Genomic DNA, 8,438 nt, shown 5'->3' with positions numbered 1-8,438 from the left:
ATCTTCAGGGCAAGCTACTCTATTTTTAAATGGAGAAATTTCTAGAAGAGCTATTACTTAGCCAAAATAGTCTGAGATTTCCTTGCTTATATGCATTCTCCGTAGCATTGCCATGAATTTACAGAGGTATTATGTTTCTAAAACCTATAGTGCTTAATAAACTGTCAAAAAATAAAAAATTCTTTTCAACCACTGACCCATAAAGAAATAGAATCTCGTAAGCTCCTGGAAGCCCTCCTGGTTCTCTTCCCAGTGGCCGTTTACTTCCTCCTGAAAGGTTAACGCTATTCTGACTTTCATCGCCGTAAATGAGTTTTGCCTACTTTTGAATCTTGTGTTGATGGAATCCTCTAGTATGTAGACTTTGCTCAATTATTTTTAACATTTTTTATTGATTTATAATCATTTTACAATGTTGTGTCAAATTCCAGTGTAGAGGACAATTTTTCAGTTATACATGAACATGTATATATTCATTGTCACATATTTTTTCACTATGAGCTACGATAAGATCTTGTATATATTCCCCTGTGCTGTACACTATAATCCTGTTGATCTGTTCTACATTTTGAAATCCCAGTCTGCCTTTGCTCAATTACTGTACTTGTGGAATGTGTCTGTGTTGCTGTGTGTGGCAGCAGTTTATTGGTTTTCACTGATTTGTAGCATTCCTTGATATGAGCATGACACAGCTTCCTCATCCATTCTGCTGGTGACAGTCATTTGAGTTTTACTTTTTTTTCCCAGTTTGGGGCTATTGCAAATAAAGTTACTAAGAACATTACGTGCAGGTCTTCCGGTGCACGTGTGAGGACAGGTTGCTGGGGGTTGTGTTACTTACCTAATGCTTTGTAACAAATCTCCCCAAAGCCTAGTGTGCCCAACAATAATCCTCTGTTATCTCCCATGGTTTCCATGGGTAGGAGGTTTGGAAGGGCCCACCTGTGGTCTCCTCTGTGGGTGCCATCAGCGGTCAGCTGGGACCAAAGACATCTGAAGGCATGAGGCATACGAGGGTGAGTGGGCTGTAGGCTGTGGGCTGAGGACCTCAGTTCCTGCCCCATGAGTCTGTCCATGGGGCCGACTATCCTCATCTTTCATGGCATCTCCAGAGAGACTAATCCAAGACAGCGAGGACGGCCCTGGATCTGTTTCCAGGTTGTCTCTTGGGTTTTAGTAATTTGTTTCTGCCTCATGCGAGGCCTGCTAATTGTTTACAGGACGCCTGACAATGAGCATGGAAAACTGGTAGAAATCTGTGAGTCTCTTGCTGTGGTCATTTTCCTCTGGTGAAGATGTACTTTTCTTTACTTAGAAGGCATCTGGATGATGAGTAGGAGACCACAGGTGGGCCCTTCCAAACCTCCTACCCATGGAATGAGCAGATCACTGCGATCCAGAACTGGATTAAGCTGGTTGACGCTGAGTTCTCACTTCCTGGTCCTGGGGTCCTTCCTGAGAACCTGGAGGGTTTACAGGGGCACATTCTTTTCTGAAGACCACGTTTCGTCCTCTTTCCCATGTCTATCTGCCAAGGTCAGCAAATGTCTGAAGCGGACAGAGAGGCATTCTCAGCTTAATGCATTTCCCTTTTCTCCATGATTTTAGTACCTCAAGGCTTCGATGCCTTAGCAACTTCAAACTCCAAGTTTTGTGCCTGAACCAACCTTAGCTCAGATGCTCAGACTTTGTTTGCTGCTTTTTGCTCAGATCTTTGGTTTCTGGGTCTTGCAGTGCTTACAAATTAACAAATTCCTTACAAAGCATCACAGAATGCTGGACTCAGAGCATTCCTCAGGGACACTGTATGGTGATTTCTGGCTGCATAAGTAGTTCTCTGATGCACTTAAGCAAATCTGAAGGTTTTTGTCAAGATTTTCTAGTTGTCTTCAGTAGCGGGTTGATCTGAAAGAAGACATTACAACAGCATCAGAAGCAGAAACTATAGAGGCTTTTAAACCAGTTGTGCATGTGGGATGCTGGAATGTTTAAAAACAAGAAGGATCATAAATGCTGTGGTAGGTAGAATAATGCTCCCTCCAAAGACGCCCACGTCCTGATCCCCAAAACATGCTAGATTATACGGCAAAGGGGAATTACAGTAAAATGGAATTAAGGGTGCTGATCAGTTGATCTTAAAACTGGAAGATTAACCTGAATTATCTAGTGGACCCAATATAATCAACAGGGCCCTCATAAGTAGGAAAAAGGGACGGAACAGAAATCAGAGTCACAGAGCGACCTGAAGATGTTAAAGCTGGCTTTACAGACGGAGGGCCATGGACCACGCAATGCAGGTAGTGTCTGCAAGCTAGAAGCAGCAAAGAGGCAGATTCCCCCCTAGGCTCCAGAAGGAACGCAGCCCTGCCAACATCTTGGTTTTATCCTGGTGAGGCTTCTGACCACCAGAGCTGTACGATAATGCATTTATGTTGTTTTAACCCACTAATTTTGCAGTAAGGTTGCAGCAGCAATAAGAAACAAACACAGGTATGTTCCATGATGTATTATTTAGTGCGGCTTTTTTTATTTCCCCCAAGAAAACTGTGATTCAGCTCTTACCCCACAGGAACATGCATAGCAGAGCATCTCAGGCTGGGCATGCAAAATCAGTGGCATGTTTCTGTAGTGCTGCAGTGCCACCGAAGACGTGAGAGGATCAACAAAGAAATTAAGATTTTACTAAAATGTCACAGAGGCGCAACATCAGAGCAGCCCCCTTCCAAGTCAACTGCGAGGAGGGGCGAGGGTAGGAGAGCAGTGTTCTTGGTTCAGACTCTACGTCCTTCAGGTTTGGCTGCACGTGTTCCGGGGGCAGCTCAACTCTGTCCATACGTGGCATTTCACAGCAATGAATTTGAATTGTCCAATTGTCCAAATACTCCCCCCAAGTCTGTAAACTTCTAAAGGGCAGGTGCCATGTTTTATTCACTGTGATGCTTTGCCTGTAATGAGAATAACAGAATGGATTGTCAATAAACAATGGCTGAAGTGAATTTAATTAAGAAGAGTAGAATGGATTGAGGAATGGAAGACCTCTGGAGGAAAACTGATAGGAAAAACTTGAAAATGCTTTCTGTCCACCACAATGAGCAATAAAGACATGAGCTAAAGGAAAATAGTATTAGTTATAATCCACTTTCAAAAACTAAATGCTCAGCAAGTTGTAATTATTATTTATTACTACAAAATGCTCTGTGGACAGGAAGCCCCGTGCTGTGTCTCTCTCCGAATGCCGGAGGCGCTTCTGTGTCTATGGCCTCTCCCCAACAGACTGAATAGCCGTTTGAAAACATTGCAACTCAAGTTCTAGTGGATTGTGGAAGATGTAAAGGGAGAAATTTACATATGCTAGAATTTTTCAAAAAGAAAGTGGTGTTTGTTTGGGGAGTGAGATATACAGATATAGATGGTATATGTTCTAGGAACTTATTTCCTCCTTTAATTTTAAGGCAGTTCAGAAGGAAAAGGGGAACCCACAGAGCTCACAGTGATGTGTCACTAAGGGAATAAAATGAAACAAGAGAGGCCGGCATTAGAGCATCAAGGCAAAGAGTCCAGGGAAGATTGGGGGGTGGGGAGACTTCGTGGAAGCTAGAAATAGATTAGAAAAAGTCAGAAGTCAGGATCAGGTGAGATCACATGCAGAACCAACTGGGGTCAAGACAAGGGTCTGGTCAAAAACTAGGTGGAAGACAAGATCTAGGAGCCAGGCTGGGGGCAGAGTTCAGGAGCTCTGTGAGAACGCAAGCAGGAGACTCAGGGGAGCAGGAGTAGCGACGCGTCCTCCCCTCTGCTCCACGCTGGTAATGTCTCCTCTGAGGCAGGGATTAATTTTTACCAGCTTAACCTTGGCTCTGCTGAAGAGGAGTGAGCAGATGCCTGGCAGTACCTGGGGAGGTGACAAGTGTTGGAGAAGAGATGGGTGCACCAGCGTAGAAGACCAGGCTGCAGTGGACGCAGGTGGTGGGATGGGGTGGCCGTGCACAGAAGGCTGGCAAAGCTCATCTCGGAGACCCACTTGATCTAAGAGTCCAAACTACCCTATGCTGAAATTTTTTAGCACAATAATGATCTCAATAACAAACGAACAAAGGACTCGAAATAAGCAGAAGGGTTCCTGGACGTACTGGAGGACATTCAACTAAGAGAGAAAGCAAGAGGCAAAGAGCAGAGTTCTTGGGCCAGACTTAGAATAACGTGAACGTAGGACATCCTTCTCCAGGAAGACTTTCGGACATTGAGTCCCACCTAACAGAGCGGAGAGAACTAGAAGCATATGGCAGCACACAGCGGGTCTCAGGCACCTAAAAGCAGCTCTGAGCACAGTAAGCAGGAAGCCTCTGCCGTGGAAACCAGTGTCAGCAGCATTGACGGGCTGGTGCTTATGGGCTCTTCACCAGGACCGTTTCTGTGCGGGCCCAGCACTCATTACGGTGGTTCCATCGAAGTTCCATCAACTCAAATAATTGTGTCAGGAGACAGACCTGAAAGACTTTGCTTTCTTAGATGTCTGTTCATTTTGAAATTAATGTGCAGTAAATGAAGGCGATTTGTATCAATGCATACTCTGTCCATAATTTATTTTTGTCAGCTTTTTCTAGAATTAAAAGTTCTTAGCAGATTTGCCATCATAGCATGAGCATTGTAATAGGCAATTCCAAACTGTAGTGATTGGAAACCAGCTGTATTTTAACCATCAAACTTCTCCTGCAAAATTTCTCTCGCAGAGCTGGAATCAGACGTGAAGCTGTGTCCCCTAGTTTCTCCCTCCCCTTTCCCAGTTTTCTATATTGTGAAGGACCCTGAGGCATCGGTTCCAGTTCTGGTTCTGGTTCTGGGTGAGACAGCCCAAGGAACAGAGCCTTTTCTTTGCAATATCAGTGCTTACTGACAGTTGTGGCTTCTTCCAGCATGTTCGTGGTCACTTGGGCAAATTATCTCCATGCCAAGTGCGTACATGAGGACTCTGTCTTCCACGATGGCAACTGACTCCTATCCTGAACTTAACAGTCGAGCCAGAGCTAGAACTTAAAGTTAATTTTGCACTTCATTTGAAGAGTACCTATTAGAGAAACTTGTAGGAGAAATAATATTTCAAGCAAATACTCAGAATGCTAAGATGAACACTGTTTTCAAGCACCTTCAAGTGTCTAGAAGCATCTATTTACTTAAAAACACTTGGCATCCTAACTGGAAGTCACTCTTCTTTCTTTATTAAGAAGTTTCCTTAGGGTCCCTTTTAGACGCGTTGTTTCAAGCATGGCTCTGTTTAATACCTGCACACGTGAACGTAACAAAGTAAGTCCCCTGGAGAATTTTTTATAGTTCTCAACTTCCTATTAGATAAAATGGGGGCCATTGTATTAATGTATGTATGTGTTAATTCACTCTGTAAATACTTGTTGAAGAGCTGCTTCTGTGCCTGGCCCTGGGGCACGTGGGGAGGGAAATCATCACGTCTGTCCGCCTTTATCTGACTTGCAGGCCTGCGGGGTATCGTGTGACGGCTCCCTCCAGTGGGGATGCAAAGATGAAAGTGTGAAGATGTATCTCCCTTCCTCGGGGAGGCTGTGATCCGTGAGAAGAGGGAAAATGTATGTGCAAATAATATGAACACTGAGCTTTGCTTTGTTTTTTGCAAATACCCCTCTAATACTCGGCATCTCCAAGGACTGCCAGCCCTTTGGTCCTCTCCCATCCAAGTGAGGTTGGTACCGTCGGAATCTCACTTCCCAGAGAGGTCAAGGAATGCGATGCTAGAATGGAGGAGGCTGCCACAGGCCCTCCTGACCTTCATGAATCACAGAGATGTTCAAGCTTTCTGCTCTCAGGATATCTTGCTCCCTTAACACGTACTGAGGGCTCCCTACCTCCAACTGTGCGAATAAAACTAATGTAAACTTTGCTGAGGAAATCCTCGTGATTAACACGATCTGGATTTTAACTTCTGCTGCTAAGAATTGTTATTTACAATATTAGTAAAACTGTGACCTTTATAAAATATTTATTCATGTAGTTTAAAATGGCAAAGTAAAACCATAACATGTTAACATACATATTGCTGTCAAAAATAACTATATTTTCCAAAACAACCACAAATTAGGGAGAAGATGGAATCGTTTTACATTTTTACAATTTTTTTTTTATTGTCTCACTTAATAGAAGTCAGCTGGCTTCTCGAGCTGCTTCTGGATTTAATCTACTGAGATGCCACAAATCTAAACATTTCCATTGCACACTCATGAAAGAATGAGTTTTTTAAAAGCAAGTAACATCTTAGTGTTATTATGGAAATGGTTTTGACCTTGCCAGGTCCCTCAAGGTCTCAGGGTGGATTCCCGGCCACACTGTGAGAAACACTCACCTATGACTACTCTCATGCCATAGGCATTCTGCATGGGGGATTAAAGAGAATTAAAGAGAAATCTCAAAAGTCTCAAAAGCAGTGAAAGAAGATTGCTGTGGGATCTCCTTTTTCCCCAGCATTTTATTACAAAAATTTTCAAACAGACAGCAAAATGGACTGGCTTCTGTCATGAATGCCCATCCACTCATCACCTAGGTTCCACCATTAACGCTTACTTTACCTACTTTTTCACACAGTCATCAAGTCCCTCCCTCCCTCCATCCATCAAACTATTTTCTCTTTAATGCATTTCAAAACATTTTGCAGACATCACACTTTCCGTTAAAAATGTCAGCATCTGTAGGATTAACTCAATACTTGCATGCATGCTTTTATGTAAATCTGACCCATGATGAAATGTACATGCCTTAGGTGTACACTCACTGAGTTTCAGTAAGTGTGTGACACCTCTCTAACCCCACCCCCCCATCAAGACCCAGAACACAGCCAGTCACCCCAGAAAGCCCTAATGTTGCCTCTCAGTCAGTCCTCGCCTGCGTTCCCGCAGGTGCGCCACTATTCTGATTTCTCCTCCCACAGATTGTTTTGCCCGCTGCAGAATGTCACATAGCGTGGACTTTTGGCTAAGACTTTTTTCACTCCACATCCTGTTGTTCGCAATCAATGTGTTAATAGCTTGTTCCCTTTTTCGCTGAGTATAATTCCACAGTACGAGAGTATAGTTCCGCTGTGTGGATGTCATGGTATTTGTGTTTCCTTCTTCTACTGATGGTCACACACACTACTTCCAGTTTTTGTCTGTTCAGCACAAATCTGCTATAAACATTCTGATATCTAATTTTCAGTTTGTTAATGTGGTTCCCCAGGCAGGGACTGCTCCTTCTTGAGCTCAGAAATTTATTTCGGCATGACAATGGGTCAGGGCATCAGAAGGAGACTTCATAATACTCTTACTGGGATTTTAGGGCAAAGGAAGTCCCAGAAGTGACTCTGAAGCCTTTTGCCCATGTGGCAGGGAAAAGACATTTACTGCTGAGCTATAAATCAGAAGTGGTGGGCAGGGTGGAGTGGGAGGAGCTGAGCGGTCCTGTTTGGGGCATCTTTTTCTCTGTCCTCGTGGGCCTGGATTCTGAGCCCCCATCAAGCTCCTTTGCTCTGACCACCTTTGACTGCAGGTAGAAGGAGTCACCAAGGATTTATCGTTCACTTTGAACAGGTGTTCACAGCTCTTCTGGACCTCCTCGGGGCCCAGCTTGGAGACTCTAAAAATCTGCTGTGCCTCCCGGAAGCTGCGGCCAGAGAGGTTGGAGGCGGCTGCAGACTGGTGTCCAGCGTGGCCCCAGGTGTCAGCTGCTGCCCTGCCAGCTCAGACTCCTGCAGCAGGGCCTGGGAGAAGGTCCTGCCCACCACCACCTGCATGCCCATAGTGGTGCCATTGTCATGAAATAAATGAGCATAATTGTTCAAAGCAGAAGGCCTGGTTCAAATCCAGCTCTCTCCCCTTCTGGGTGGGTAACCACGGGGAAGTGAGTCAACCTATCGGTGCCACAACATATTCATTGTAAGATGAATGAAGTTAGACCAGCTGCATCATAACGCTACGAGGATTACTTCACTTAATCTATTTACTCTTTCGATAGGTATTTGTACTCCTGAAACACAGAGAGAAATGAACAGTGTACTGGAAGCACTGGGTAAAGTTAAGTCTCGTAGTAACACACAGGAAACTGAGGCTTGTGGAGAGAGGGTCTCACTCGTGCACATTCTGTATGTGAAATGTACTCTGCCTTCAACAGGGCACTTTGCGTGTGTTGTTCTCGCTAGTTCTTCAGGCCACGTGACCTGGGTGTTGTTATTCCAGTTTAACTCACCTACGGTAGAGGCAAGAGGTGGAGATGTGAAAACCGTCTGAAGCCGGGGCCCAGAGGACACTCAGCAGGGGAGGGGTCATGAAGGGCAAGATATGGATGAGACATGGAGATTCCCCAGGTGGGAGGGCAGGAGGCCTGGATCTGGACAGAGGCGTCTGGGGCAGGAAGGATGCAGTGTCCCCGCTCCAGCACGGGGG

At 44.7% G+C, this 8,438-nt stretch overlaps 1 pseudogene; it reads right to left on the bottom strand.

Annotated features, from left to right (window-relative positions):
- Nucleotides 1–7,414: 7,414 nt before the first annotated feature.
- LOC102518286 lies at nt 7,415–7,795 on the bottom strand (annotated as a pseudogene).
- Between the last annotated feature and the right edge of the window lie 643 nt (nt 7,796–8,438).

This window comes from Camelus ferus, chromosome 3 (genome assembly GCF_009834535.1).
Source record: "Camelus ferus isolate YT-003-E chromosome 3, BCGSAC_Cfer_1.0, whole genome shotgun sequence".
Lineage (NCBI taxonomy): Eukaryota > Metazoa > Chordata > Mammalia > Artiodactyla > Camelidae > Camelus > Camelus ferus.
Note: the sequence above shows the minus strand (reverse complement) of the source record. Positions and strands in the feature narration are given on the sequence as shown.